The 26,198-nt window shown below is 53.5% G+C and overlaps 50 non-coding genes across 50 annotated transcripts; 10 read left to right on the top strand and 40 right to left on the bottom strand.

Moving 5' to 3' along the window:
* Positions 1–21: 21 nt before the first annotated feature.
* On the bottom strand, positions 22–94 carry Trnam-cau. Its single transcript has one exon. It is a non-coding gene; the product is annotated as a tRNA-Met (tRNA).
* A 293-nt stretch (positions 95–387) lies between these two features.
* Positions 388–458, bottom strand: Trnag-gcc. The gene has a single exon. It is a non-coding gene; the product is annotated as a tRNA-Gly (tRNA).
* Positions 459–799: 341 nt separating this feature from the next.
* Positions 800–871, top strand: Trnag-ucc. Its single transcript has one exon. It is a non-coding gene; the product is annotated as a tRNA-Gly (tRNA).
* A 586-nt stretch (positions 872–1,457) lies between these two features.
* On the bottom strand, positions 1,458–1,531 carry Trnai-aau. Its single transcript has one exon. It is a non-coding gene; the product is annotated as a tRNA-Ile (tRNA).
* Positions 1,532–1,729: 198 nt separating this feature from the next.
* Trnae-uuc lies at positions 1,730–1,801 on the bottom strand. Its single transcript has one exon. It is a non-coding gene; the product is annotated as a tRNA-Glu (tRNA).
* Positions 1,802–2,082: 281 nt separating this feature from the next.
* Positions 2,083–2,155, bottom strand: Trnam-cau. Its single transcript has one exon. It is a non-coding gene; the product is annotated as a tRNA-Met (tRNA).
* A 6,200-nt stretch (positions 2,156–8,355) lies between these two features.
* Trnag-ucc lies at positions 8,356–8,427 on the top strand. Its single transcript has one exon. It is a non-coding gene; the product is annotated as a tRNA-Gly (tRNA).
* A 576-nt stretch (positions 8,428–9,003) lies between these two features.
* On the bottom strand, positions 9,004–9,077 carry Trnai-aau. The gene has a single exon. It is a non-coding gene; the product is annotated as a tRNA-Ile (tRNA).
* A 198-nt stretch (positions 9,078–9,275) lies between these two features.
* Positions 9,276–9,347, bottom strand: Trnae-uuc. Its single transcript has one exon. It is a non-coding gene; the product is annotated as a tRNA-Glu (tRNA).
* Positions 9,348–9,628: 281 nt separating this feature from the next.
* On the bottom strand, positions 9,629–9,701 carry Trnam-cau. Its single transcript has one exon. It is a non-coding gene; the product is annotated as a tRNA-Met (tRNA).
* A 293-nt stretch (positions 9,702–9,994) lies between these two features.
* Positions 9,995–10,065, bottom strand: Trnag-gcc. The gene has a single exon. It is a non-coding gene; the product is annotated as a tRNA-Gly (tRNA).
* Positions 10,066–10,406: 341 nt separating this feature from the next.
* Positions 10,407–10,478, top strand: Trnag-ucc. The gene has a single exon. It is a non-coding gene; the product is annotated as a tRNA-Gly (tRNA).
* A 586-nt stretch (positions 10,479–11,064) lies between these two features.
* Trnai-aau lies at positions 11,065–11,138 on the bottom strand. Its single transcript has one exon. It is a non-coding gene; the product is annotated as a tRNA-Ile (tRNA).
* A 198-nt stretch (positions 11,139–11,336) lies between these two features.
* Trnae-uuc lies at positions 11,337–11,408 on the bottom strand. Its single transcript has one exon. It is a non-coding gene; the product is annotated as a tRNA-Glu (tRNA).
* Positions 11,409–11,689: 281 nt separating this feature from the next.
* On the bottom strand, positions 11,690–11,762 carry Trnam-cau. The gene has a single exon. It is a non-coding gene; the product is annotated as a tRNA-Met (tRNA).
* A 293-nt stretch (positions 11,763–12,055) lies between these two features.
* On the bottom strand, positions 12,056–12,126 carry Trnag-gcc. The gene has a single exon. It is a non-coding gene; the product is annotated as a tRNA-Gly (tRNA).
* Positions 12,127–12,467: 341 nt separating this feature from the next.
* Positions 12,468–12,539, top strand: Trnag-ucc. Its single transcript has one exon. It is a non-coding gene; the product is annotated as a tRNA-Gly (tRNA).
* A 576-nt stretch (positions 12,540–13,115) lies between these two features.
* Trnai-aau lies at positions 13,116–13,189 on the bottom strand. The gene has a single exon. It is a non-coding gene; the product is annotated as a tRNA-Ile (tRNA).
* Positions 13,190–13,387: 198 nt separating this feature from the next.
* Positions 13,388–13,459, bottom strand: Trnae-uuc. Its single transcript has one exon. It is a non-coding gene; the product is annotated as a tRNA-Glu (tRNA).
* A 281-nt stretch (positions 13,460–13,740) lies between these two features.
* On the bottom strand, positions 13,741–13,813 carry Trnam-cau. The gene has a single exon. It is a non-coding gene; the product is annotated as a tRNA-Met (tRNA).
* A 293-nt stretch (positions 13,814–14,106) lies between these two features.
* On the bottom strand, positions 14,107–14,177 carry Trnag-gcc. Its single transcript has one exon. It is a non-coding gene; the product is annotated as a tRNA-Gly (tRNA).
* A 341-nt stretch (positions 14,178–14,518) lies between these two features.
* On the top strand, positions 14,519–14,590 carry Trnag-ucc. The gene has a single exon. It is a non-coding gene; the product is annotated as a tRNA-Gly (tRNA).
* A 576-nt stretch (positions 14,591–15,166) lies between these two features.
* Positions 15,167–15,240, bottom strand: Trnai-aau. Its single transcript has one exon. It is a non-coding gene; the product is annotated as a tRNA-Ile (tRNA).
* A 198-nt stretch (positions 15,241–15,438) lies between these two features.
* Positions 15,439–15,510, bottom strand: Trnae-uuc. The gene has a single exon. It is a non-coding gene; the product is annotated as a tRNA-Glu (tRNA).
* A 281-nt stretch (positions 15,511–15,791) lies between these two features.
* Trnam-cau lies at positions 15,792–15,864 on the bottom strand. Its single transcript has one exon. It is a non-coding gene; the product is annotated as a tRNA-Met (tRNA).
* A 293-nt stretch (positions 15,865–16,157) lies between these two features.
* On the bottom strand, positions 16,158–16,228 carry Trnag-gcc. Its single transcript has one exon. It is a non-coding gene; the product is annotated as a tRNA-Gly (tRNA).
* A 341-nt stretch (positions 16,229–16,569) lies between these two features.
* On the top strand, positions 16,570–16,641 carry Trnag-ucc. Its single transcript has one exon. It is a non-coding gene; the product is annotated as a tRNA-Gly (tRNA).
* Positions 16,642–17,217: 576 nt separating this feature from the next.
* Trnai-aau lies at positions 17,218–17,291 on the bottom strand. The gene has a single exon. It is a non-coding gene; the product is annotated as a tRNA-Ile (tRNA).
* A 198-nt stretch (positions 17,292–17,489) lies between these two features.
* Trnae-uuc lies at positions 17,490–17,561 on the bottom strand. The gene has a single exon. It is a non-coding gene; the product is annotated as a tRNA-Glu (tRNA).
* A 281-nt stretch (positions 17,562–17,842) lies between these two features.
* Positions 17,843–17,915, bottom strand: Trnam-cau. Its single transcript has one exon. It is a non-coding gene; the product is annotated as a tRNA-Met (tRNA).
* A 293-nt stretch (positions 17,916–18,208) lies between these two features.
* Trnag-gcc lies at positions 18,209–18,279 on the bottom strand. Its single transcript has one exon. It is a non-coding gene; the product is annotated as a tRNA-Gly (tRNA).
* Positions 18,280–18,620: 341 nt separating this feature from the next.
* Trnag-ucc lies at positions 18,621–18,692 on the top strand. The gene has a single exon. It is a non-coding gene; the product is annotated as a tRNA-Gly (tRNA).
* Positions 18,693–19,268: 576 nt separating this feature from the next.
* On the bottom strand, positions 19,269–19,342 carry Trnai-aau. Its single transcript has one exon. It is a non-coding gene; the product is annotated as a tRNA-Ile (tRNA).
* Positions 19,343–19,540: 198 nt separating this feature from the next.
* Trnae-uuc lies at positions 19,541–19,612 on the bottom strand. The gene has a single exon. It is a non-coding gene; the product is annotated as a tRNA-Glu (tRNA).
* Positions 19,613–19,893: 281 nt separating this feature from the next.
* On the bottom strand, positions 19,894–19,966 carry Trnam-cau. Its single transcript has one exon. It is a non-coding gene; the product is annotated as a tRNA-Met (tRNA).
* Positions 19,967–20,259: 293 nt separating this feature from the next.
* Positions 20,260–20,330, bottom strand: Trnag-gcc. Its single transcript has one exon. It is a non-coding gene; the product is annotated as a tRNA-Gly (tRNA).
* Positions 20,331–20,671: 341 nt separating this feature from the next.
* Trnag-ucc lies at positions 20,672–20,743 on the top strand. The gene has a single exon. It is a non-coding gene; the product is annotated as a tRNA-Gly (tRNA).
* A 586-nt stretch (positions 20,744–21,329) lies between these two features.
* Positions 21,330–21,403, bottom strand: Trnai-aau. The gene has a single exon. It is a non-coding gene; the product is annotated as a tRNA-Ile (tRNA).
* A 198-nt stretch (positions 21,404–21,601) lies between these two features.
* On the bottom strand, positions 21,602–21,673 carry Trnae-uuc. Its single transcript has one exon. It is a non-coding gene; the product is annotated as a tRNA-Glu (tRNA).
* A 281-nt stretch (positions 21,674–21,954) lies between these two features.
* Positions 21,955–22,027, bottom strand: Trnam-cau. Its single transcript has one exon. It is a non-coding gene; the product is annotated as a tRNA-Met (tRNA).
* A 293-nt stretch (positions 22,028–22,320) lies between these two features.
* On the bottom strand, positions 22,321–22,391 carry Trnag-gcc. Its single transcript has one exon. It is a non-coding gene; the product is annotated as a tRNA-Gly (tRNA).
* A 341-nt stretch (positions 22,392–22,732) lies between these two features.
* On the top strand, positions 22,733–22,804 carry Trnag-ucc. Its single transcript has one exon. It is a non-coding gene; the product is annotated as a tRNA-Gly (tRNA).
* Positions 22,805–23,390: 586 nt separating this feature from the next.
* Trnai-aau lies at positions 23,391–23,464 on the bottom strand. Its single transcript has one exon. It is a non-coding gene; the product is annotated as a tRNA-Ile (tRNA).
* A 198-nt stretch (positions 23,465–23,662) lies between these two features.
* Trnae-uuc lies at positions 23,663–23,734 on the bottom strand. Its single transcript has one exon. It is a non-coding gene; the product is annotated as a tRNA-Glu (tRNA).
* A 281-nt stretch (positions 23,735–24,015) lies between these two features.
* On the bottom strand, positions 24,016–24,088 carry Trnam-cau. The gene has a single exon. It is a non-coding gene; the product is annotated as a tRNA-Met (tRNA).
* Positions 24,089–24,381: 293 nt separating this feature from the next.
* Positions 24,382–24,452, bottom strand: Trnag-gcc. Its single transcript has one exon. It is a non-coding gene; the product is annotated as a tRNA-Gly (tRNA).
* Positions 24,453–24,793: 341 nt separating this feature from the next.
* Trnag-ucc lies at positions 24,794–24,865 on the top strand. Its single transcript has one exon. It is a non-coding gene; the product is annotated as a tRNA-Gly (tRNA).
* A 586-nt stretch (positions 24,866–25,451) lies between these two features.
* Trnai-aau lies at positions 25,452–25,525 on the bottom strand. Its single transcript has one exon. It is a non-coding gene; the product is annotated as a tRNA-Ile (tRNA).
* Positions 25,526–25,723: 198 nt separating this feature from the next.
* Positions 25,724–25,795, bottom strand: Trnae-uuc. The gene has a single exon. It is a non-coding gene; the product is annotated as a tRNA-Glu (tRNA).
* A 281-nt stretch (positions 25,796–26,076) lies between these two features.
* On the bottom strand, positions 26,077–26,149 carry Trnam-cau. The gene has a single exon. It is a non-coding gene; the product is annotated as a tRNA-Met (tRNA).
* Between the last annotated feature and the right edge of the window lie 49 nt (positions 26,150–26,198).

A 26,198-nucleotide genomic window follows, 5' to 3' on the forward strand; every position in this document is an offset into this window, starting at 1 on the left:
CTTCAGTCACAGAAAATTAGATGCCCCGGGTGAGGATCGAACTCACGACCTTAAGATTATGAGACTTACGCGCTGCCTACTGCGCTACCGAGGCAGGCGATCGTTAGACCTTCTGGAATCTTGGTAAGTACCGAATACAAGTGGTAGAGAGTCTGCACTCCCTGGCTCATTTTTTCTGTTGCTACACGTGCATTCACGGCGCGGCAGGCAACTTGCGATGCTAGGCCGACGCCAGTATGTACAATAGCACGCAGGAGTCCAAACGAGCAGTCGTCCGCGCTGCATGATTGGTTCTTTCCACACGGAATCCCGCGGTTCATTCTCATGGCTCACGCAGTTCGAGTGCGAAAGACACGCAGCACCCCTACCGGAGAAAAAACAAAATGATGCATCGGCCGGGAATCGAACCCGGGCCGCCCGCGTGGCAGGCGAGCATTCTACCACTGAACCACCGATGCTCGGGCCAGCGGTACCTTCACGCTGCTTCCCGAGCAGATGTCTCAAGGGAAAGTGGGACTGCCGTCAAGCGCCGTAGCATTCTGTGGAGAAGATGCTGCAGACGCTGAATCCTGCACTGCACTGCTTAAAGATGCCGCCAGAACGCGGTCCTCTGCGTACTCTTGCGCCGCCGGCGCCGACTCTTGCCAAAGGATGCGAAATGTGCGCGGATACGCTGTCCGAATGCGTCTGGATGTGCTCCCCTAGCCTGCCTCGAAATGCGCCTGCCGGGTACGATCACCTTCGGCCGCTGCCGACAGGCGGGAAGCCGACTCAGCGCGGTGGCGGGGCGCTCGCGTGTGCGGTGGTGGTGTAATGGTCAGCATAGTTGCCTTCCAAGCAGTTGATCCGGGTTCGATTCCCGGCCACCGCAGCAGGCTTTTAATTTCGCGTATGAGTACTTTTGCCACGCGCTCTTAAACTATTGTTTTTTCGCCCTCTTACTCGCTGCATACCAGCCCTTAGTGTGTCTCGACTTGTCTCGACTTTGCTCAGCTGACGCGAGAGCTGACGCTCTCAAATCGGCCTATATCAAAACGACAAGCACGAGAAACGACTGAGAGAGGTAAGGAGAGGCGAGGCGAGGCGATGGACACACAGCACGCCCCCTTCATTTCACGGTGGCGTCTCCCTGGCCGAATCGGGCTGTAGCTCCGAAAACAAAGGAGAAACAAAAATAGGAAGTAAAACTGCCAATACTGCCCTGTGTTCCCATGCGCTCACCCGCCCAAGTACTGACAAGGGCCAAAGTTGTTACGCATCGGCAATCGGACATTTTCTTTCATTTTCTCTAACCAGTGTATTCAAGATATTATGGCCATTGCCGAGTGAATGCTGTAGTGCTTCCCGACGAGTCGGGTTCGGATCCTCTGTCAACTTCCACGCAGGGTGATGATCATTTGGTCATCACACTCGCCAGCTGAAATCGGCGCTGCCTTTTCGCAGTAGTAAAAGAGAAGTGGCCCGTGGGGGGATCGAACCCACGACCTTCGCGTTATTAGCACGACGCTCTAACCAACTGAGCTAACGGGCCTCGGCAGATGCAGTTGCTCAGCCCTACGCTGGAATCAGGTGGCATGAAGCCATACACCATTCCTATGGTCGTCGTGTGTCTGCTTCCCTAGTCTATATTCTGCTGACGGTCACGAAACAGTAGCTATATTGCGAGCAGGACGGGAAACGGCCGCTCGGACAGCTCAAACTTGTCACGATTCGTGTGGAAAAAATTCCGTTCCGGTACCGGGAATCGAACCCGGGCCTCCTGGGTGAAAGCCAGGTATCCTAGCCACTAGACCACACCGGATGCGGCCGTTTCATTCGACCGTTCGTACGGTCGCTTGTCGCATTGTCGCTCTCTTTGCGAGCATCTTTGCACATACTGACTGGCAAGGCGCGCACCTCAAACGTCGCAGAGCAATGCTTTTGGCTTCATGCTCTGCTGGGAGAAGAGGAATAGGGAAGCTGTATGTAGCAATAACAGGAAGTAAACATTTTCCCGCTGAAGCGTTGAAACGTTGCGGATAACAAACAAGAAATAAGTTGGCGCCCTAGCAACAGCACCACCTTCAGTCACAGAAAATTAGATGCCCCGGGTGAGGATCGAACTCACGACCTTAAGATTATGAGACTTACGCGCTGCCTACTGCGCTACCGAGGCAGGCGATCGTTAGACCTTCTGGAATCTTGGTAAGTACCGAATACAAGTGGTAGAGAGTCTGCACTCCCTGGCTCATTTTTTCTGTTGCTACACGTGCATTCACGGCGCGGCAGGCAACTTGCGATGCTAGGCCGACGCCAGTATGTACAATAGCACGCAGGAGTCCAAACGAGCAGTCGTCCGCGCTGCATGATTGGTTCTTTCCACACGGAATCCCGCGGTTCATTCTCATGGCTCACGCAGTTCGAGTGCGAAAGACACGCAGCACCCCTACCGGAGAAAAAACAAAATGATGCATCGGCCGGGAATCGAACCCGGGCCGCCCGCGTGGCAGGCGAGCATTCTACCACTTTTTTTTTTTTTTTTTTTTTTTAGGGCCTCCCAACTCCCCTTATAGCCCTCCTTACTCTCACCAAAATATGCCTTCTTCGGCGAGCTTCATCGCTATATTTGCTGGACTGTCGAACTTCGTGGAACAGAGGAATAACTTAAAACAAAATCATCTTCTGCTCAGATGGTGTGGTGTCTTCTTCCACAGAAAAATGAGGAACTAAGAGTAATTTTATCGCGGAATTCGTGGACGGTGTTCTTTCCTCCGCTGGTTCAACTCTTTTGCGCGTAGTGCAACTAAAATCATATTCCGCTTAAAAGGAAAATATTCTCCCTCCTGACTAACGTCACTCACTCCGATGTAGCAGAGAGTTGTTACAAAACAGGTGTCAACACAGCACAACAGCACAACATGAGAGTTTATGTCGATGTGTGCATCACACGAAAGAAACAGAAATCACAGGAAAGTAATAAAATGAAATCGCGACAGTCCGGGAACAGAAATTAAGAGACTGTATCTTCTAAAATACAGATGAAGTCTTGTAAACAAAATAAAATAAAATTCCTCAAAATTAAAAGGACACTCCTCCCTTGGAGATAAAACCAGAACGACCCGTAGTGAGGTTGTGGCACGAGTCACCAACCATAACACAACTAAAACAAATAAAAGAAGGAAAGAGAAATTAAAAGTGGAACGCGTCAGCTCAGTAATCTCAGTTCAAGGTGTTTGCCGCAGTTCCATTTCATAGCCGTAATCCAAGGCCGCCTTCAAAAAATTCGCAAACAGTTCGCGAAATTGAACGCAATCCTTCAGTGTCATATACTGGGCCCACAAATAATCCAGGTAAATCACAGTATCAGTGACGGCCATATCGATAAGGGCATAAATCGTATGCCCTAAGATCCAGACAGTGGCGTTGTTTTTCGTCCGCGGAAAAGCTTTGAAGTTAGGCACTATCACACGACGAACAGTCACAAGGTGAGGAGGCGTTCTATTAATGTGGGCGACCATTCGTTGACACAGCCGCCATACCGTCGACACCGATGCACACTCAAAACGATGTTCTCGTGTGTCCACAGCACCACATCTACCACAGTTGGCAGAGGGAAGGAGATGAATGTCGGCAAGCCGCTGGTTCGTCGCTAGGGTGTTGTTGACGATCTTAAACCAGAGCGCACTCACGTCCGACGGCAACACCGGGTTGTTGATGTTTGCCCACACGTTCACCCATTCCACTGTGGGATTCCGGAACACCAGTTTATGACGCGGAGGTCGTCCAGTCAGGGCAACGTAGAGTCCTCGGGCGGTCCTGTGTCTGTCGGTAGCCGTCGACAGAGCGTAGCTCCTCGTTAAAAAGTACTCCCGTATGTAGGACATCTTATACGGGATGGCCGCGAGAGAGACGGGCGCCGCTTCAGAGTGTGGGCGGTAGAGCTCCAGGAGTGCCGCGGTGGTTCCTGCCGGGTCGTCGGACTGCAGGGTGGCTGTCCGGTGGACGAGCAGCGCGCCGCATTTGCGTGGAACGTCGGTGAAACCGAGGCCGCCCAGCTGCCTGTCGATGACACAGGTCGAAGCCTTGACTTTAAAAATCTCATGCCGCCACAGGAGCCAGTAGACTGCCTGCGAAATCGCCCTCCCGATCGGCTTCGGAACACTAAGCAGTTGGGCGATGTACCACGCGTTCGATAAGATGAATGTGTTAATGACAGCCACACGTTGATGTAAGTTGAGTCGGCGACCTGAGTGGCTGCGGCATAGGGCCTTCACAGTGCCAAGAATTCGCCTCCAGTTTAAAACTTGCATTTTTTGTGGGCACGCTACAATGTCGAGTCCTAAAATTTTGTGGGTGCGCACAACACGGAACCAGTCCCGTTCAGCAGACAGTCCCCGCCGACCCAGTGGTACCAATACAGTTTTCCGCGTATTCAGAACGGCGCCAGAGGCACGTTCGTACAATGTCAGAACATCGCGAACTCTGTCCAAGTCATGTGCCCGCCCCATGAAAAGTCCCACGTCGTCAGCATAGGCAGCACATTTGAGAGAGACGTGACAGACCTGGACACCTTCAATGATTCGACCGACTGCGCGCAAAAACGGGTCGAGCGCAATGACAAATAGGAGCATTGATAAAGGACAGCCCTGTCTGACGGATCTTGTAATAGGAATGGGCGGCGACTGCCAACCATTGATGACAATTACTGACGTCGCCGATGTTAAAAGATTCCGTATAGCATCGAGAAAGTGGCCGCCGAACCCCAGTTTTGTCATGACGGACAGAAGATAATCGTGCCCGATACGGTCGAATGCATTGGCAAAATCGATGGAGAGAATGCCAGCGGACAGGTCATTTAGGGCTGCGTACGCGACCACGTCTCGGTATGAAGCCGCAGCGTGAAAAATGCTACGGCGTTGCACACCACACGACTGAAAGGGACTGATTATCTTGTCCATGACCACATTGAGTTTCGTTGCGAGGCATCGTGCCGCCAGTTTATAGTCTGCATTTAAAAGTGTGATAGGGCGTAATGCCTCAACACGGCATGCTGTCGGTGTCTTCGGAATTAATATAATACGCCCTGCAACGAACTTCGAAGGGACAGCAGCACCACGAACAATTTCATTTATCATGATCGTCAATGTCTCACCGAAAATATCCCAATAATCCAGGTAAAATTCGATGGGAAGGCCATCTGGACCTGGAGACTTCCCTCGACGACACGAACGTAACACATCTTTCACATCGTCCCGTGATAACATCTCATCCAGTGACTGACGGTCAGATTCGGAGATGACAGTATCCAATTCATCTAACAGAAAGGAACGTGCGACATCATCGGCAGCTGTCCGTCGGAACAATCTCTTAAAGTGGTCGGTGATGTGGGGAACGATCTCATGCTTCGCCGTGAGACGAGCACCAGTGTCCGTGATGAGGGTGGTAATGTCTTTCCTCCGCGCCAACCGTTTCTCGCGTGCCAAGTGGTAAAGCGTTGGCACTTCGTCAATGGTCTCACACTGCGGTCGGCTCCTGATCAGAACACCTTGTGCCTTGTGGAGGTGATGCTGGAGTATCTTGCTTTTAATTCTATTCAAACGTGCGCGTAAGTTTTGATCTGGCGCCACGGGCGCATCAAGCGCATCTTGGAGGCACTGCTGATAAAAGGCAATGGTGCGCCTCTCCCAAAATGACGCCTCCCTTGCATACCGCATCGCAACACTGCGCAACTGCGGTTTGGCTAAGTCGACCCACCATTGTAAGACCGAGGCATAACTTCCCCGTTTTTCAGAACAAAACTGCCACACGTTCTGAATCTCGCAACGTAAACCGGCGTCAGAGAGATGACGGGTATTGAGTTTCCAAACACGGGAAGGGGGCGCCTGCCTATTTGCCAGTAATTGCACGTCACACACAACACCGCAGTGATCGCTAAAGGCGACGGGATGTACCGCAACCCTCTGAAGATAGGTTTGAAGCGGCCGCGACACATAAATGCGATCAATTCTGCTGGCACCGTTCGCATAAAAATGTGTGTATTGCGTCGTGGTAGGATGAAAATGACGCCAAACATCGATCAAGTCATTTGTCACAATTAGTTGGGAAAGTTCCGGGCACATGGTAGCCGTGGGAAATTGATCGGCTCCGGCAGTAACACAGTTAAAATCGCCGCCAACTACTACATTGCGGGTCGACGCAAAAAACGGAACCACATCTTGATTAAAAAAAACAGAACGTGCACGTTTATGATCAGTGCCACTCGGCGCGTATATATTAATAAATGTGACATCCTGGATCGTACACGTAAGTAAGCGACCATTCGGTAAAAAGTGAACGTTAGTTGGTTGTAATACAGTTTTATAAAGAACAGCGGTGCCACAAGTACCTTCAACGTTAATGTTATAGATGACATCATAACCAGGGACGTTATTGAAGCGCTTAACAGTAACTTCTTGGAGCAATGCAACGTCATAGCCTCCCAAAGTTAAAAAGTCTATAAAACTTGCTATTTTATGCGCAGCTATGATGCGATTTACATTGAGTGATAAAACTGAGAAGATCTTTAGATGTTGACGAGCGGCGGCCATTTAAAACACAGACACTCAAGTATTAGCAAGAAAAATGAAAAACGGAAGACGCAGATGCAGCGTCTCAAGCACACCAATAAAACTGTCAAGAAGCACTGCAACCCATTACGTAACTCGTGGACAATACTGTGCAGAAAATTACTGTCAGCGTGCAGGAAACAGCGTAACATAACGTCGCAGGTAAACGGGGCACGAATTACAGCAGGTCCGCCGAAAGCCGCTAATGGGATCCAGGGTCGTCCTCCTCCTGCTTCCACCAGGGCGTCTCCGTTGGTCGGTCGGTCGGTTGGGCGCGACCACCAGCGGTGTCTGTGTACGTGGCCTCGTCCGCCTGTGTTGTTGCTGTACCGGCGGCCGACGTCGCCGAATGCCTGCGCGTGCGCTGCGGTAGCTGCTCGCTACTTTGCTCGCTTTTGCGCTTCGCAGCATGCGCACCCTGTTCGCGTGCCGTATTTAAGAACACCTTGAGATGTGCAGTTTGTTCCCTTATACGCTCCTGGCGCGCAGAGCTGTCAGAGGCAGGGGGGCACGATGTCTGAACTTCACTCTCACTGCCACTCTCTGAAACAGGGGTGCACGGTAAATCATCTGACTGCTGACTCCTAGTACCCTTATTTTTATTTTTCTTTGTACGCCCTTTCCTCGGTGCCAGGGGAACCTCTTCAGGCGGCGGAGGCGGTGGTAAGGAGGTGTCCATCTCTTCCGAAATAGCAACTGGTGCATGATCCGAAACATCTGGGACCTCCTTAGCAACTGAATCCGATTCTACTACAGCCGAGGACAAAATGGGAGCGTCCTCCATTCGTTCCTGTGGCGCGTCTACAGTAACATTCACCTCACTTGGTACATCCTCAGCACGAATAGGGTCGGCAGGGCGGGGTTGTGATACAGTGCCCGCTACTATTTCACTCAGTAGTGGCACAAAGTGGCCACCAGTAGCCGCAGCATCACTACGTGGGAGCTGCACGGGTCGTCTACGGGGACAATCAACACGTAAATGCTCAGTGGAATGACAAATTGAGCATGTGGGTGGCTGGCCGATATAAGTCACTTGAGCCCTACAGCCCGCAATCATTACGTAGGATGGAATGTGTTTCTTCAGGTCAATGCGGACACTACGTACTCCACTATTAACCTGGTACCGGTACGCGCTAGACCACTTTTCGTTTACTACCGACAAGACAACGCCGTACTGAGTGAGAGCACGTGCAATCAAATCATTGCCGCATTCGGGGGGCACATTAAATACTCGGACCGTTCTAACACCATAACCCGAGGGCACAATCTGCACATCACTGACTGTGCCATCGACATGCCTAAATTTACGCACTCCGCCAAATTTTTCAACAAATCTTTCACAGATGTCGCCGGAAAAGAACTTCAAAAAAAGCGAATATTGCGCGAAATCCAACTGAAAAGTGTCCACTAGATCTTCCGGGATTTTCAAATCTTCGAATATAAATTCGTGGATTTCAAAAGCGGTGGGCCGCAAAGCATTTCGATCGAACACAAACTGCGCAGTGTTTGCCCTAGTAACTGTCGACATGGTACTCACGTTGAAGAAACTTGAACACGTGGACCTCGAAACACTCGCTGAGCGCCGCCCCGCGATGTAAACAAAGCCGCAACCGCTCCGCTGCTCCGCGCGATGTGCGCGGATACGCTGTCCGAATGCGTCTGGATGTGCTCCCCTAGCCTGCCTCGAAATGCGCCTGCCGGGTACGATCACCTTCGGCCGCTGCCGACAGGCGGGAAGCCGACTCAGCGCGGTGGCGGGGCGCTCGCTTGTGCGGTGGTGGTGTAATGGTCAGCATAGTTGCCTTCCAAGCAGTTGATCCGGGTTCGATTCCCGGCCACCGCAGCAGGCTTTTAATTTCGCGTATGAGTACTTTTGCCACGCGCTCTTAAACTATTGTTTTTTCGCCCTCTTACTCGCTGCATACCAGCCCTTAGTGTGTCTCGACTTGTCTCGACTTTGCTCAGCTGACGCGAGAGCTGACGCTCTCAAATCGGCCTATATCAAAACGACAAGCACGAGAAACGACTGAGAGAGGTAAGGAGAGGCGAGGCGAGGCGATGGACACACAGCACGCCCCCTTCATTTCACGGTGGCGTCTCCCTGGCCGAATCGGGCTGTAGCTCCGAAAACAAAGGAGAAACAAAAATAGGAAGTAAAACTGCCAATACTGCCCTGTGTTCCCATGCGCTCACCCGCCCAAGTACTGACAAGGGCCAAAGTTGTTACGCATCGGCAATCGGACATTTTCTCTAACCAGTGTATTCAAGATATTATGGCCATTGCCGAGTGAATGCTGTAGTGCTTCCCGACGAGTCGGGTTCGGATCCTCTGTCAACTTCCACGCAGGGTGATGATCATTTGGTCATCACACTCGCCAGCTGAAATCGGCGCTGCCTTTTCGCAGTAGTAAAAGAGAAGTGGCCCGTGGGGGGATCGAACCCACGACCTTCGCGTTATTAGCACGACGCTCTAACCAACTGAGCTAACGGGCCTCGGCAGATGCAGTTGCTCAGCCCTACGCTGGAATCAGGTGGCATGAAGCCATACACCATTCCTATGGTCGTCGTGTGTCTGCTTCCCTAGTCTATATTCTGCTGACGGTCACGAAACAGTAGCTATATTGCGAGCAGGACGGGAAACGGCCGCTCGGACAGCTCAAACTTGTCACGATTCGTGTGGAAAAAATTCCGTTCCGGTACCGGGAATCGAACCCGGGCCTCCTGGGTGAAAGCCAGGTATCCTAGCCACTAGACCACACCGGATGCGGCCATTTCATTCGACCGTTCGTACGGTCGCTTGTCGCATTGTCGCTCTCTTTGCGAGCATCTTTGCACATACTGACTGGCAAGGCGCGCACCTCAAACGTCGCAGAGCAATGCTTTTGGCTTCATGCTCTGCTGGGAGAAGAGGAATAGGGAAGCTGTATGTAGCAATAACAGGAAGTAAACATTTTCCCGCTGAAGCGTTGAAACGTTGCGGATAACAAACAAGAAATAAGTTGGCGCCCTAGCAACAGCACCACCTTCAGTCACAGAAAATTAGATGCCCCGGGTGAGGATCGAACTCACGACCTTAAGATTATGAGACTTACGCGCTGCCTACTGCGCTACCGAGGCAGGCGATCGTTAGACCTTCTGGAATCTTGGTAAGTACCGAATACAAGTGGTAGAGAGTCTGCACTCCCTGGCTCATTTTTTCTGTTGCTACACGTGCATTCACGGCGCGGCAGGCAACTTGCGATGCTAGGCCGACGCCAGTATGTACAATAGCACGCAGGAGTCCAAACGAGCAGTCGTCCGCGCTGCATGATTGGTTCTTTCCACACGGAATCCCGCGGTTCATTCTCATGGCTCACGCAGTTCGAGTGCGAAAGACACGCAGCACCCCTACCGGAGAAAAAACAAAATGATGCATCGGCCGGGAATCGAACCCGGGCCGCCCGCGTGGCAGGCGAGCATTCTACCACTGAACCACCGATGCTCGGGCCAGCGGTACCTTCACGCTGCTTCCCGAGCAGATGTCTCAAGGGAAAGTGGGACTGCCGTCAAGCGCCGTAGCATTCTGTGGAGAAGATGCTGCAGACGCTGAATCCTGCACTGCACTGCTTAAAGATGCCGCCAGAACGCGGTCCTCTGCGTACTCTTGCGCCGCCGGCGCCGACTCTTGCCAAAGGATGCGAAATGTGCGCGGATACGCTGTCCGAATGCGTCTGGATGTGCTCCCCTAGCCTGCCTCGAAATGCGCCTGCCGGGTACGATCACCTTCGGCCGCTGCCGACAGGCGGGAAGCCGACTCAGCGCGGTGGCGGGGCGCTCGCTTGTGCGGTGGTGGTGTAATGGTCAGCATAGTTGCCTTCCAAGCAGTTGATCCGGGTTCGATTCCCGGCCACCGCAGCAGGCTTTTAATTTCGCGTATGAGTACTTTTGCCACGCGCTCTTAAACTATTGTTTTTTCGCCCTCTTACTCGCTGCATACCAGCCCTTAGTGTGTCTCGACTTGTCTCGACTTTGCTCAGCTGACGCGAGAGCTGACGCTCTCAAATCGGCCTATATCAAAACGACAAGCACGAGAAACGACTGAGAGAGGTAAGGAGAGGCGAGGCGAGGCGATGGACACACAGCACGCCCCCTTCATTTCACGGTGGCGTCTCCCTGGCCGAATCGGGCTGTAGCTCCGAAAACAAAGGAGAAACAAAAATAGGAAGTAAAACTGCCAATACTGCCCTGTGTTCCCATGCGCTCACCCGCCCAAGTACTGACAAGGGCCAAAGTTGTTACGCATCGGCAATCGGACATTTTCTTTCATTTTCTCTAACCAGTGTATTCAAGATATTATGGCCATTGCCGAGTGAATGCTGTAGTGCTTCCCGACGAGTCGGGTTCGGATCCTCTGTCAACTTCCACGCAGGGTGATGATCATTTGGTCATCACACTCGCCAGCTGAAATCGGCGCTGCCTTTTCGCAGTAGTAAAAGAGAAGTGGCCCGTGGGGGGATCGAACCCACGACCTTCGCGTTATTAGCACGACGCTCTAACCAACTGAGCTAACGGGCCTCGGCAGATGCAGTTGCTCAGCCCTACGCTGGAATCAGGTGGCATGAAGCCATACACCATTCCTATGGTCGTCGTGTGTCTGCTTCCCTAGTCTATATTCTGCTGACGGTCACGAAACAGTAGCTATATTGCGAGCAGGACGGGAAACGGCCGCTCGGACAGCTCAAACTTGTCACGATTCGTGTGGAAAAAATTCCGTTCCGGTACCGGGAATCGAACCCGGGCCTCCTGGGTGAAAGCCAGGTATCCTAGCCACTAGACCACACCGGATGCGGCCGTTTCATTCGACCGTTCGTACGGTCGCTTGTCGCATTGTCGCTCTCTTTGCGAGCATCTTTGCACATACTGACTGGCAAGGCGCGCACCTCAAACGTCGCAGAGCAATGCTTTTGGCTTCATGCTCTGCTGGGAGAAGAGGAATAGGGAAGCTGTATGTAGCAATAACAGGAAGTAAACATTTTCCCGCTGAAGCGTTGAAACGTTGCGGATAACAAACAAGAAATAAGTTGGCGCCCTAGCAACAGCACCACCTTCAGTCACAGAAAATTAGATGCCCCGGGTGAGGATCGAACTCACGACCTTAAGATTATGAGACTTACGCGCTGCCTACTGCGCTACCGAGGCAGGCGACCGTTAGACCTTCTGGAATCTTGGTAAGTACCGAATACAAGTGGTAGAGAGTCTGCACTCCCTGGCTCATTTTTTCTGTTGCTACACGTGCATTCACGGCGCGGCAGGCAACTTGCGATGCTAGGCCGACGCCAGTATGTACAATAGCACGCAGGAGTCCAAACGAGCAGTCGTCCGCGCTGCATGATTGGTTCTTTCCACACGGAATCCCGCTGTTCATTCTCATGGCTCACGCAGTTCGAGTGCGAAAGACACGCAGCACCCCTACCGGAGAAAAAACAAAATGATGCATCGGCCGGGAATCGAACCCGGGCCGCCCGCATGGCAGGCGAGCATTCTACCACTGAACCACCGATGCTCGGGCCAGCGGTACCTTCACGCTGCTTCCCGAGCAGATGTCTCAAGGGAAAGTGGGACTGCCGTCAAGCGCCGTAGCATTCTGTGGAGAAGATGCTGCAGACGCTGAATCCTGCACTGCACTGCTTAAAGATGCCGCCAGAACGCGGTCCTCTGCGTACTCTTGCGCCGCCGGCGCCGACTCTTGCCAAAGGATGCGAAATGTGCGCGGATACGCTGTCCGAATGCGTCTGGATGTGCTCCCCTAGCCTGCCTCGAAATGCGCCTGCCGGGTACGATCACCTTCGGCCGCTGCCGACAGGCGGGAAGCCGACTCAGCGCGGTGGCGGGGCGCTCGCTTGTGCGGTGGTGGTGTAATGGTCAGCATAGTTGCCTTCCAAGCAGTTGATCCGGGTTCGATTCCCGGCCACCGCAGCAGGCTTTTAATTTCGCGTATGAGTACTTTTGCCACGCGCTCTTAAACTATTGTTTTTTCGCCCTCTTACTCGCTGCATACCAGCCCTTAGTGTGTCTCGACTTGTCTCGACTTTGCTCAGCTGACGCGAGAGCTGACGCTCTCAAATCGGCCTATATCAAAACGACAAGCACGAGAAACGACTGAGAGAGGTAAGGAGAGGCGAGGCGAGGCGATGGACACACAGCACGCCCCCTTCATTTCACGGTGGCGTCTCCCTGGCCGAATCGGGCTGTAGCTCCGAAAACAAAGGAGAAACAAAAATAGGAAGTAAAACTGCCAATACTGCCCTGTGTTCCCATGCGCTCACCCGCCCAAGTACTGACAAGGGCCAAAGTTGTTACGCATCGGCAATCGGACATTTTCTCTAACCAGTGTATTCAAGATATTATGGCCATTGCCGAGTGAATGCTGTAGTGCTTCCCGACGAGTCGGGTTCGGATCCTCTGTCAACTTCCACGCAGGGTGATGATCATTTGGTCATCACACTCGCCAGCTGAAATCGGCGCTGCCTTTTCGCAGTAGTAAAAGAGAAGTGGCCCGTGGGGGGATCGAACCCACGACCTTCGCGTTATTAGCACGACGCTCTAACCAACTGAGCTAACGGGCCTCGGCAGATGCAGTTGCTCAGCCCTACGCTGGAATCAGGTGGCATGAAGCCATACACCATTCCTATGGTCGTCGTGTGTCTGCTTCCCTAGTCTATATTCTGCTGACGGTCACGAAACAGTAGCTATATTGCGAGCAGGACGGGAAACGGCCGCTCGGACAGCTCAAACTTGTCACGATTCGTGTGGAAAAAATTCCGTTCCGGTACCGGGAATCGAACCCGGGCCTCCTGGGTGAAAGCCAGGTATCCTAGCCACTAGACCACACCGGATGCGGCCGTTTCATTCGACCGTTCGTACGGTCGCTTGTCGCATTGTCGCTCTCTTTGCGAGCATCTTTGCACATACTGACTGGCAAGGCGCGCACCTCAAACGTCGCAGAGCAATGCTTTTGGCTTCATGCTCTGCTGGGAGAAGAGGAATAGGGAAGCTGTATGTAGCAATAACAGGAAGTAAACATTTTCCCGCTGAAGCGTTGAAACGTTGCGGATAACAAACAAGAAATAAGTTGGCGCCCTAGCAACAGCACCACCTTCAGTCACAGAAAATTAGATGCCCCGGGTGAGGATCGAACTCACGACCTTAAGATTATGAGACTTACGCGCTGCCTACTGCGCTACCGAGGCAGGCGATCGTTAGACCTTCTGGAATCTTGGTAAGTACCGAATACAAGTGGTAGAGAGTCTGCACTCCCTGGCTCATTTTTTCTGTTGCTACACGTGCATTCACGGCGCGGCAGGCAACTTGCGATGCTAGGCCGACGCCAGTATGTACAATAGCACGCAGGAGTCCAAACGAGCAGTCGTCCGCGCTGCATGATTGGTTCTTTCCACACGGAATCCCGCGGTTCATTCTCATGGCTCACGCAGTTCGAGTGCGAAAGACACGCAGCACCCCTACCGGAGAAAAAACAAAATGATGCATCGGCCGGGAATCGAACCCGGGCCGCCCGCGTGGCAGGCGAGCGTTCTACCACTGAACCACCGATGCTCGGGCCAGCGGTACCTTCACGCTGCTTCCCGAGCAGATGTCTCAAGGGAAAGTGGGACTGCCGTCAAGCGCCGTAGCATTCTGTGGAGAAGATGCTGCAGACGCTGAATCCTGCACTGCACTGCTTAAAGATGCCGCCAGAACGCGGTCCTCTGCGTACTCTTGCGCCGCCGGCGCCGACTCTTGCCAAAGGATGCGAAATGTGCGCGGATACGCTGTCCGAATGCGTCTGGATGTGCTCCCCTAGCCTGCCTCGAAATGCGCCTGCCGGGTACGATCACCTTCGGCCGCTGCCGACAGGCGGGAAGCCGACTCAGCGCGGTGGCGGGGCGCTCGCTTGTGCGGTGGTGGTGTAATGGTCAGCATAGTTGCCTTCCAAGCAGTTGATCCGGGTTCGATTCCCGGCCACCGCAGCAGGCTTTTAATTTCGCGTATGAGTACTTTTGCCACGCGCTCTTAAACTATTGTTTTTTCGCCCTCTTACTCGCTGCATACCAGCCCTTAGTGTGTCTCGACTTGTCTCGACTTTGCTCAGCTGACGCGAGAGCTGACGCTCTCAAATCGGCCTATATCAAAACGACAAGCACGAGAAACGACTGAGAGAGGTAAGGAGAGGCGAGGCGAGGCGATGGACACACAGCACGCCCCCTTCATTTCACGGTGGCGTCTCCCTGGCCGAATCGGGCTGTAGCTCCGAAAACAAAGGAGAAACAAAAATAGGAAGTAAAACTGCCAATACTGCCCTGTGTTCCCATGCGCTCACCCGCCCAAGTACTGACAAGGGCCAAAGTTGTTACGCATCGGCAATCGGACATTTTCTCTAACCAGTGTATTCAAGATATTATGGCCATTGCCGAGTGAATGCTGTAGTGCTTCCCGACGAGTCGGGTTCGGATCCTCTGTCAACTTCCACGCAGGGTGATGATCATTTGGTCATCACACTCGCCAGCTGAAATCGGCGCTGCCTTTTCGCAGTAGTAAAAGAGAAGTGGCCCGTGGGGGGATCGAACCCACGACCTTCGCGTTATTAGCACGACGCTCTAACCAACTGAGCTAACGGGCCTCGGCAGATGCAGTTGCTCAGCCCTACGCTGGAATCAGGTGGCATGAAGCCATACACCATTCCTATGGTCGTCGTGTGTCTGCTTCCCTAGTCTATATTCTGCTGACGGTCACGAAACAGTAGCTATATTGCGAGCAGGACGGGAAACGGCCGCTCGGACAGCTCAAACTTGTCACGATTCGTGTGGAAAAAATTCCGTTCCGGTACCGGGAATCGAACCCGGGCCTCCTGGGTGAAAGCCAGGTATCCTAGCCACTAGACCACACCGGATGCGGCCGTTTCATTCGACCGTTCGTACGGTCGCTTGTCGCATTGTCGCTCTCTTTGCGAGCATCTTTGCACATACTGACTGGCAAGGCGCGCACCTCAAACGTCGCAGAGCAATGCTTTTGGCTTCATGCTCTGCTGGGAGAAGAGGAATAGGGAAGCTGTATGTAGCAATAACAGGAAGTAAACATTTTCCCGCTGAAGCGTTGAAACGTTGCGGATAACAAACAAGAAATAAGTTGGCGCCCTAGCAACAGCACCACCTTCAGTCACAGAAAATTAGATGCCCCGGGTGAGGATCGAACTCACGACCTTAAGATTATGAGACTTACGCGCTGCCTACTGCGCTACCGAGGCAGGCGATCGTTAGACCTTCTGGAATCTTGGTAAGTACCGAATACAAGTGGTAGAGAGTCTGCACTCCCTGGCTCATTTTTTCTGTTGCTACACGTGCATTCACGGCGCGGCAGGCAACTTGCGATGCTAGGCCGACGCCAGTATGTACAATAGCACGCAGGAGTCCAAACGAGCAGTCGTCCACGCTGCATGATTGGTTCTTTCCACACGGAATCCCGCGGTTCATTCTCATGGCTCACGCAGTTCGAGTGCGAAAGACACGCAGCACCCCTACCGGAGAAAAAACAAAATGATGCATCGGCCGGGAATCGAACCCGGGCCGCCCGCGTGGCAGGCGAGCATTCTACCACTGAACCACCGATGCTCGGGCCAGCGGTACCTTCACGCTGCTTCCCGAGCAGATGTCTCAAGGGAAAGTGGGACTGCCGTCAAGCGCCGTAGCATTCTGTGGAGAAGATGCTGCAGACGCTGAATCCTGCACTGCACTGCTTAAAGATGCCGCCAGAACGCGGTCCTCTGCGTACTCTTGCGCCGCCGGCGCCGACTCTTGCCAAAGGATGCGAAATGTGCGCGGATACGCTGTCCGAATGCGTCTGGATGTGCTCCCCTAGCCTGCCTCGAAATGCGCCTGCCGGGTACGATCACCTTCGGCCGCTGCCGACAGGCGGGAAGCCGACTCAGCGCGGTGGCGGGGCGCTCGCTTGTGCGGTGGTGGTGTAATGGTCAGCATAGTTGCCTTCCAAGCAGTTGATCCGGGTTCGATTCCCGGCCACCGCAGCAGGCTTTTAATTTCGCGTATGAGTACTTTTGCCACGCGCTCTTAAACTATTGTTTTTTCGCCCTCTTACTCGCTGCATACCAGCCCTTAGTGTGTCTCGACTTGTCTCGACTTTGCTCAGCTGACGCGAGAGCTGACGCTCTCAAATCGGCCTATATCAAAACGACAAGCACGAGAAACGACTGAGAGAGGTAAGGAGAGGCGAGGCGAGGCGATGGACACACAGCACGCCCCCTTCATTTCACGGTGGCGTCTCCCTGGCCGAATCGGGCTGTAGCTCCGAAAACAAAGGAGAAACAAAAATAGGAAGTAAAACTGCCAATACTGCCCTGTGTTCCCATGCGCTCACCCGCCCAAGTACTGACAAGGGCCAAAGTTGTTACGCATCGGCAATCGGACATTTTCTCTAACCAGTGTATTCAAGATATTATGGCCATTGCCGAGTGAATGCTGTAGTGCTTCCCGACGAGTCGGGTTCGGATCCTCTGTCAACTTCCACGCAGGGTGATGATCATTTGGTCATCACACTCGCCAGCTGAAATCGGCGCTGCCTTTTCGCAGTAGTAAAAGAGAAGTGGCCCGTGGGGGGATCGAACCCACGACCTTCGCGTTATTAGCACGACGCTCTAACCAACTGAGCTAACGGGCCTCGGCAGATGTAGTTGCTCAGCCCTACGCTGGAATCAGGTGGCATGAAGCCATACACCATTCCTATGGTCGTCGTGTGTCTGCTTCCCTAGTCTATATTCTGCTGACGGTCACGAAACAGTAGCTATATTGCGAGCAGGACGGGAAACGGCCGCTCGGACAGCTCAAACTTGTCACGATTCGTGTGGAAAAAATTCCGTTCCGGTACCGGGAATCGAACCCGGGCCTCCTGGGTGAAAGCCAGGTATCCTAGCCACTAGACCACACCGGATGCGGCCGTTTCATTCGACCGTTCGTACGGTCGCTTGTCGCATTGTCGCTCTCTTTGCGAGCATCTTTGCACATACTGACTGGCAAGGCGCGCACCTCAAACGTCGCAGAGCAATGCTTTTGGCTTCATGCTCTGCTGGGAGAAGAGGAATAGGGAAGCTGTATGTAGCAATAACAGGAAGTAAACATTTTCCCGCTGAAGCGTTGAAACGTTGCGGATAACAAACAAGAAATAAGTTGGCGCCCTAGCAACAGCACCACCTTCAGTCACAGAAAATTAGATGCCCCGGGTGAGGATCGAACTCACGACCTTAAGATTATGAGACTTACGCGCTGCCTACTGCGCTACCGAGGCAGGCGATCGTTAGACCTTCTGGAATCTTGGTAAGTACCGAATACAAGTGGTAGAGAGTCTGCACTCCCTGGCTCATTTTTTCTGTTGCTACACGTGCATTCACGGCGCGGCAGGCAACTTGCGATGCTAGGCCGACGCCAGTATGTACAATAGCACGCAGGAGTCCAAACGAGCAGTCGTCCGCGCTGCATGATTGGTTCTTTCCACACGGAATCCCGCGGTTCATTCTCATGGCTCACGCAGTTCGAGTGCGAAAGACACGCAGCACCCCTACCGGAGAAAAAACAAAATGATGCATCGGCCGGGAATCGAACCCGGGCCGCCCGCGTGGCAGGCGAGCATTCTACCACTGAACCACCGATGCTCGGGCCAGCGGTACCTTCACGCTGCTTCCCGAGCAGATGTCTCAAGGGAAAGTGTGACTGCCGTCAAGCGCCGTAGCATTCTGTGGAGAAGATGCTGCAGACGCTGAATCCTGCACTGCACTGCTTAAAGATGCCGCCAGAACGCGGTCCTCTGCGTACTCTTGCGCCGCCGGCGCCGACTCTTGCCAAAGGATGCGAAATGTGCGCGGATACGCTGTCCGAATGCGTCTGGATGTGCTCCCCTAGCCTGCCTCGAAATGCGCCTGCCGGGTACGATCACCTTCGGCCGCTGCCGACAGGCGGGAAGCCGACTCAGCGCGGTGGCGGGGCGCTCGCTTGTGCGGTGGTGGTGTAATGGTCAGCATAGTTGCCTTCCAAGCAGTTGATCCGGGTTCGATTCCCGGCCACCGCAGCAGGCTTTTAATTTCGCGTATGAGTACTTTTGCCACGCGCTCTTAAACTATTGTTTTTTCGCCCTCTTACTCGCTGCATACCAGCCCTTAGTGTGTCTCGACTTGTCTCGACTTTGCTCAGCTGACGCGAGAGCTGACGCTCTCAAATCGGCCTATATCAAAACGACAAGCACGAGAAACGACTGAGAGAGGTAAGGAGAGGCGAGGCGAGGCGATGGACACACAGCACGCCCCCTTCATTTCACGGTGGCGTCTCCCTGGCCGAATCGGGCTGTAGCTCCGAAAACAAAGGAGAAACAAAAATAGGAAGTAAAACTGCCAATACTGCCCTGTGTTCCCATGCGCTCACCCGCCCAAGTACTGACAAGGGCCAAAGTTGTTACGCATCGGCAATCGGACATTTTCTCTAACCAGTGTATTCAAGATATTATGGCCATTGCCGAGTGAATGCTGTAGTGCTTCCCGACGAGTCGGGTTCGGATCCTCTGTCAACTTCCACGCAGGGTGATGATCATTTGGTCATCACACTCGCCAGCTGAAATCGGCGCTGCCTTTTCGCAGTAGTAAAAGAGAAGTGGCCCGTGGGGGGATCGAACCCACGACCTTCGCGTTATTAGCACGACGCTCTAACCAACTGAGCTAACGGGCCTCGGCAGATGCAGTTGCTCAGCCCTACGCTGGAATCAGGTGGCATGAAGCCATACACCATTCCTATGGTCGTCGTGTGTCTGCTTCCCTAGTCTATATTCTGCTGACGGTCACGAAACAGTAGCTATATTGCGAGCAGGACGGGAAACGGCCGCTCGGACAGCTCAAACTTGTCACGATTCGTGTGGAAAAAATTCCGTTCCGGTACCGGGAATCGAACCCGGGCCTCCTGGGTGAAAGCCAGGTATCCTAGCCACTAGACCACACCGGATGCGGCCGTTTCATTCGACCGTTCGTACGGTCGCTTGTCGCATTGTCGCTCTCTTTGCGAGCATCTTTGCACATACTGACTGGCAAGGCGCGCACCTCAAACGTCGCAGAGCAATGCTTTTGGCTTCATGCTCTGCTGGGAGAAGAGGAATAGGGAAGCTGTATGTAGCAATAACAGGAAGTAAACATTTTCCCGCTGAAGCGTTGAAACGTTGCGGATAACAAACAAGAAATAAGTTGGCGCCCTAGCAACAGCACCACCTTCAGTCACAGAAAATTAGATGCCCCGGGTGAGGATCGAACTCACGACCTTAAGATTATGCGACTTACGCGCTGCCTACTGCGCTACCGAGGCAGGCGATCGTTAGACCTTCTGGAATCTTGGTAAGTACCGAATACAAGTGGTAGAGAGTCTGCACTCCCTGGCTCATTTTTTCTGTTGCTACACGTGCATTCACGGCGCGGCAGGCAACTTGCGATGCTAGGCCGACGCCAGTATGTACAATAGCACGCAGGAGTCCAAACGAGCAGTCGTCCGCGCTGCATGATTGGTTCTTTCCACACGGAATCCCGCGGTTCATTCTCATGGCTCACGCAGTTCGAGTGCGAAAGACACGCAGCACCCCTACCGGAGAAAAAACAAAATGATGCATCGGCCGGGAATCGAACCCGGGCCGCCCGCGTGGCAGGCGAGCATTCTACCACTGAACCACCGATGCTCGGGCCAGCGGTACCTTCACGCTGCTTCCCGAGCAGATGTCTCAAGGGAAAGTGGGACTGCCGTCAAGCGCCGTAGCATTCTGTGGAGAAGATGCTGCAGACGCTGAATCCTGCACTGCACTGCTTAAAGATGCCGCCAGAACGCGGTCCTCTGCGTACTCTTGCGCCGCCGGCGCCGACTCTTGCCAAAGGATGCGAAATGTGCGCGGATACGCTGTCCGAATGCGTCTGGATGTGCTCCCCTAGCCTGCCTCGAAATGCGCCTGCCGGGTACGATCACCTTCGGCCGCTGCCGACAGGCGGGAAGCCGACTCAGCGCGGTGGCGGGGCGCTCGCTTGTGCGGTGGTGGTGTAATGGTCAGCATAGTTGCCTTCCAAGCAGTTGATCCGGGTTCGATTCCCGGCCACCGCAGCAGGCTTTTAATTTCGCGTATGAGTACTTTTGCCACGCGCTCTTAAACTATTGTTTTTTCGCCCTCTTACTCGCTGCATACCAGCCCTTAGTGTGTCTCGACTTGTCTCGACTTTGCTCAGCTGACGCGAGAGCTGACGCTCTCAAATCGGCCTATATCAAAACGACAAGCACGAGAAACGACTGAGAGAGGTAAGGAGAGGCGAGGCGAGGCGATGGACACACAGCACGCCCCCTTCATTTCACGGTGGCGTCTCCCTGGCCGAATCGGGCTGTAGCTCCGAAAACAAAGGAGAAACAAAAATAGGAAGTAAAACTGCCAATACTGCCCTGTGTTCCCATGCGCTCACCCGCCCAAGTACTGACAAGGGCCAAAGTTGTTACGCATCGGCAATCGGACATTTTCTTTCATTTTCTCTAACCAGTGTATTCAAGATATTATGGCCATTGCCGAGTGAATGCTGTAGTGCTTCCCGACGAGTCGGGTTCGGATCCTCTGTCAACTTCCACGCAGGGTGATGATCATTTGGTCATCACACTCGCCAGCTGAAATCGGCGCTGCCTTTTCGCAGTAGTAAAAGAGAAGTGGCCCGTGGGGGGATCGAACCCACGACCTTCGCGTTATTAGCACGACGCTCTAACCAACTGAGCTAACGGGCCTCGGCAGATGTAGTTGCTCAGCCCTACGCTGGAATCAGGTGGCATGAAGCCATACACCATTCCTATGGTCGTCGTGTGTCTGCTTCCCTAGTCTATATTCTGCTGACGGTCACGAAACAGTAGCTATATTGCGAGCAGGACGGGAAACGGCCGCTCGGACAGCTCAAACTTGTCACGATTCGTGTGGAAAAAATTCCGTTCCGGTACCGGGAATCGAACCCGGGCCTCCTGGGTGAAAGCCAGGTATCCTAGCCACTAGACCACACCGGATGCGGCCGTTTCATTCGACCGTTCGTACGGTCGCTTGTCGCATTGTCGCTCTCTTTGCGAGCATCTTTGCACATACTGACTGGCAAGGCGCGCACCTCAAACGTCGCAGAGCAATGCTTTTGGCTTCATGCTCTGCTGGGAGAAGAGGAATAGGGAAGCTGTATGTAGCAATAACAGGAAGTAAACATTTTCCCGCTGAAGCGTTGAAACGTTGCGGATAACAAACAAGAAATAAGTTGGCGCCCTAGCAACAGCACCACCTTCAGTCACAGAAAATTAGATGCCCCGGGTGAGGATCGAACTCACGACCTTAAGATTATGAGACTTACGCGCTGCCTACTGCGCTACCGAGGCAGGCGATCGTTAGACCTTCTGGAATCTTGGTAAGTACCGAATACAAGTGGTAGAGAGTCTGCACTCCCTGGCTCATTTTTTCTGTTGCTACACGTGCATTCACGGCGCGGCAGGCAACTTGCGATGCTAGGCCGACGCCAGTATGTACAATAGCACGCAGGAGTCCAAACGAGCAGTCGTCCGCGCTGCATGATTGGTTCTTTCCACACGGAATCCCGCGGTTCATTCTCATGGCTCACGCAGTTCGAGTGCGAAAGACACGCAGCACCCCTACCGGAGAAAAAACAAAATGATGCATCGGCCGGGAATCGAACCCGGGCCGCCCGCGTGGCAGGCGAGCATTCTACCACTGAACCACCGATGCTCGGGCCAGCGGTACCTTCACGCTGCTTCCCGAGCAGATGTCTCAAGGGAAAGTGGGACTGCCGTCAAGCGCCGTAGCATTCTGTGGAGAAGATGCTGCAGACGCTGAATCCTGCACTGCACTGCTTAAAGATGCCGCCAGAACGCGGTCCTCTGCGTACTCTTGCGCCGCCGGCGCCGACTCTTGCCAAAGGATGCGAAATGTGCGCGGATACGCTGTCCGAATGCGTCTGGATGTGCTCCCCTAGCCTGCCTCGAAATGCGCCTGCCGGGTACGATCACCTTCGGCCGCTGCCGACAGGCGGGAAGCCGACTCAGCGCGGTGGCGGGGCGCTCGCTTGTGCGGTGGTGGTGTAATGGTCAGCATAGTTGCCTTCCAAGCAGTTGATCCGGGTTCGATTCCCGGCCACCGCAGCAGGCTTTTAATTTCGCGTATGAGTACTTTTGCCACGCGCTCTTAAACTATTGTTTTTTCGCCCTCTTACTCGCTGCATACCAGCCCTTAGTGTGTCTCGACTTGTCTCGACTTTGCTCAGCTGACGCGAGAGCTGACGCTCTCAAATCGGCCTATATCAAAACGACAAGCACGAGAAACGACTGAGAGAGGTAAGGAGAGGCGAGGCGAGGCGATGGACACACAGCACGCCCCCTTCATTTCACGGTGGCGTCTCCCTGGCCGAATCGGGCTGTAGCTCCGAAAACAAAGGAGAAACAAAAATAGGAAGTAAAACTGCCAATACTGCCCTGTGTTCCCATGCGCTCACCCGCCCAAGTACTGACAAGGGCCAAAGTTGTTACGCATCGGCAATCGGACATTTTCTTTCATTTTCTCTAACCAGTGTATTCAAGATATTATGGCCATTGCCGAGTGAATGCTGTAGTGCTTCCCGACGAGTCGGGTTCGGATCCTCTGTCAACTTCCACGCAGGGTGATGATCATTTGGTCATCACACTCGCCAGCTGAAATCGGCGCTGCCTTTTCGCAGTAGTAAAAGAGAAGTGGCCCGTGGGGGGATCGAACCCACGACCTTCGCGTTATTAGCACGACGCTCTAACCAACTGAGCTAACGGGCCTCGGCAGATGCAGTTGCTCAGCCCTACGCTGGAATCAGGTGGCATGAAGCCATACACCATTCCTATGGTCGTCGTGTGTCTGCTTCCCTAGTCTATATTCTGCTGACGGTCACGAAACAGTAGCTATATTGCGAGCAGGACGGGAAACGGCCGCTCGGACAGCTCAAACTTGTCACGATTCGTGTGGAAAAAATTCCGTTCCGGTACCGGGAATCGAACCCGGGCCTCCTGGGTGAAAGCCAGGTATCCTAGCCACTAGACCACACCGGATGCGGCCGTTTCATTCGACCGTTCGTACGGTCGCTTGTCGCATTGTCGCTCTCTTTGCGAGCATCTTTGCACATACTGACTGGCAAGGCGCGCACCTCAAACGTCGCAGAGCAATGCTTTTGGCTTCATGCTCTGCTGGGAGAAGAGGAATAGGGAAGCTGTATGTAGCAATAACAGGAAGTAAACATTTTCCCGCTGAAGCGTTGAAACGTTGCGGATAACAAACAAGAAATAAGTTGGCGCCCTAGCAACAGCACCACCTTCAGTCACAGAAAATTAGATGCCCCGGGTGAGGATCGAACTCACGACCTTAAGATTATGAGACTTACGCGCTGCCTACTGCGCTACCGAGGCAGGCGATCGTTAGACCTTCTGGAATCTTGGTAAGTACCGAATACAAGTGGTAGAGAGTCTGCACTCCCTGGCTCATTTTTTCTGTTGCTACACGTGCATTCACGGCGCGGCAGGCAACTTGCGATGCTAGGCCGACGCCAGTATGTACAATAGCACGCAGGAGTCCAAACGAGCAGTCGTCCGCGCTGCATGATTGGTTCTTTCCACACGGAATCCCGCGGTTCATTCTCATGGCTCACGCAGTTCGAGTGCGAAAGACACGCAGCACCCCTACCGGAGAAAAAACAAAATGATGCATCGGCCGGGAATCGAACCCGGGCCGCCCGCGTGGCAGGCGAGCATTCTACCACTGAACCACCGATGCTCGGGCCAGCGGTACCTTCACGCTGCTTCCCGAGCAGATGTCTCAAGGGAAAGTGGGACTGCCGTCAAGCGCCGTAGCATTCTGTGGAGAAGATGCTGCAGACGCTGAATCCTGCACTGCACTGCTTAAAGATGCCGCCAGAACGCGGTCCTCTGCGTACTCTTGCGCCGCCGGCGCCGACTCTTGCCAAAGGATGCGAAATGTGCGCGGATACGCTGTCCGAATGCGTCTGGATGTGCTCCCCTAGCCTGCCTCGAAATGCGCCTGCCGGGTACGATCACCTTCGGCCGCTGCCGACAGGCGGGAAGCCGACTCAGCGCGGTGGCGGGGCGCTCGCTTGTGCGGTGGTGGTGTAATGGTCAGCATAGTTGCCTTCCAAGCAGTTGATCCGGGTTCGATTCCCGGCCACCGCAGCAGGCTTTTAATTTCGCGTATGAGTACTTTTGCCACGCGCTCTTAAACTATTGTTTTTTCGCCCTCTTACTCGCTGCATACCAGCCCTTAGTGTGTCTCGACTTGTCTCGACTTTGCTCAGCTGACGCGAGAGCTGACGCTCTCAAATCGGCCTATATCAAAACGACAAGCACGAGAAACGACTGAGAGAGGTAAGGAGAGGCGAGGCGAGGCGATGGACACACAGCACGCCCCCTTCATTTCACGGTGGCGTCTCCCTGGCCGAATCGGGCTGTAGCTCCGAAAACAAAGGAGAAACAAAAATAGGAAGTAAAACTGCCAATACTGCCCTGTGTTCCCATGCGCTCACCCGCCCAAGTACTGACAAGGGCCAAAGTTGTTACGCATCGGCAATCGGACACTTTCTTTCATTTTCTCTAACCAGTGTATTCAAGATATTATGGCCATTGCCGAGTGAATGCTGTAGTGCTTCCCGACGAGTCGGGTTCGGATCCTCTGTCAACTTCCACGCAGGGTGATGATCATTTGGTCATCACACTCGCCAGCTGAAATCGGCGCTGCCTTTTCGCAGTAGTAAAAGAGAAGTGGCCCGTGGGGGGATCGAACCCACGACCTTCGCGTTATTAGCACGACGCTCTAACCAACTGAGCTAACGGGCCTCGGCAGATGCAGTTGCTCAGCCCTACGCTGGAATCAGGTGGCATGAAGCCATACACCATTCCTATGGTCGTCGTGTGTCTGCTTCCCTAGTCTATATTCTGCTGACGGTCACGAAACAGTAGCTATATTGCGAGCAGGACGGGAAACGGCCGCTCGGACAGCTCAAACTTGTCACGATTCGTGTGGAAAAAATTCCGTTCCGGTACCGGGAATCGAACCCGGGCCTCCTGGGTGAAAGCCAGGTATCCTAGCCACTAGACCACACCGGATGCGGCCGTTTCATTCGACCGTTCGTACGGTCGCTTGTCGCATTGTCGCTCTCTTTGCGAGCATCTTTGCACATACTGACTGGCAAGGCGCGCACCTCAAACGTCGCAGAGCAATGCTTTTGGCTTCATGCTCTGCTGGGAGAAGAGGAATAGGGAAGCTGTATGTAGCAATAACAGGAAGTAAACATTTTCCCGCTGAAGCGTTGAAACGTTGCGGATAACAAACAAGAAATAAGTTGGCGCCCTAGCAACAGCACCACCTTCAGTCACAGAAAATTAGATGCCCCGGGTGAGGATCGAACTCACGACCTTAAGATTATGAGACTTACGCGCTGCCTACTGCGCTACCGAGGCAGGCGATCGTTAGACCTTCTGGAATCTTGGTAAGTACCGAATACAAGTG

Source organism: Schistocerca americana, unplaced genomic scaffold (assembly GCF_021461395.2).
Source record: "Schistocerca americana isolate TAMUIC-IGC-003095 unplaced genomic scaffold, iqSchAmer2.1 HiC_scaffold_133, whole genome shotgun sequence".
Lineage (NCBI taxonomy): Eukaryota > Metazoa > Arthropoda > Insecta > Orthoptera > Acrididae > Schistocerca > Schistocerca americana.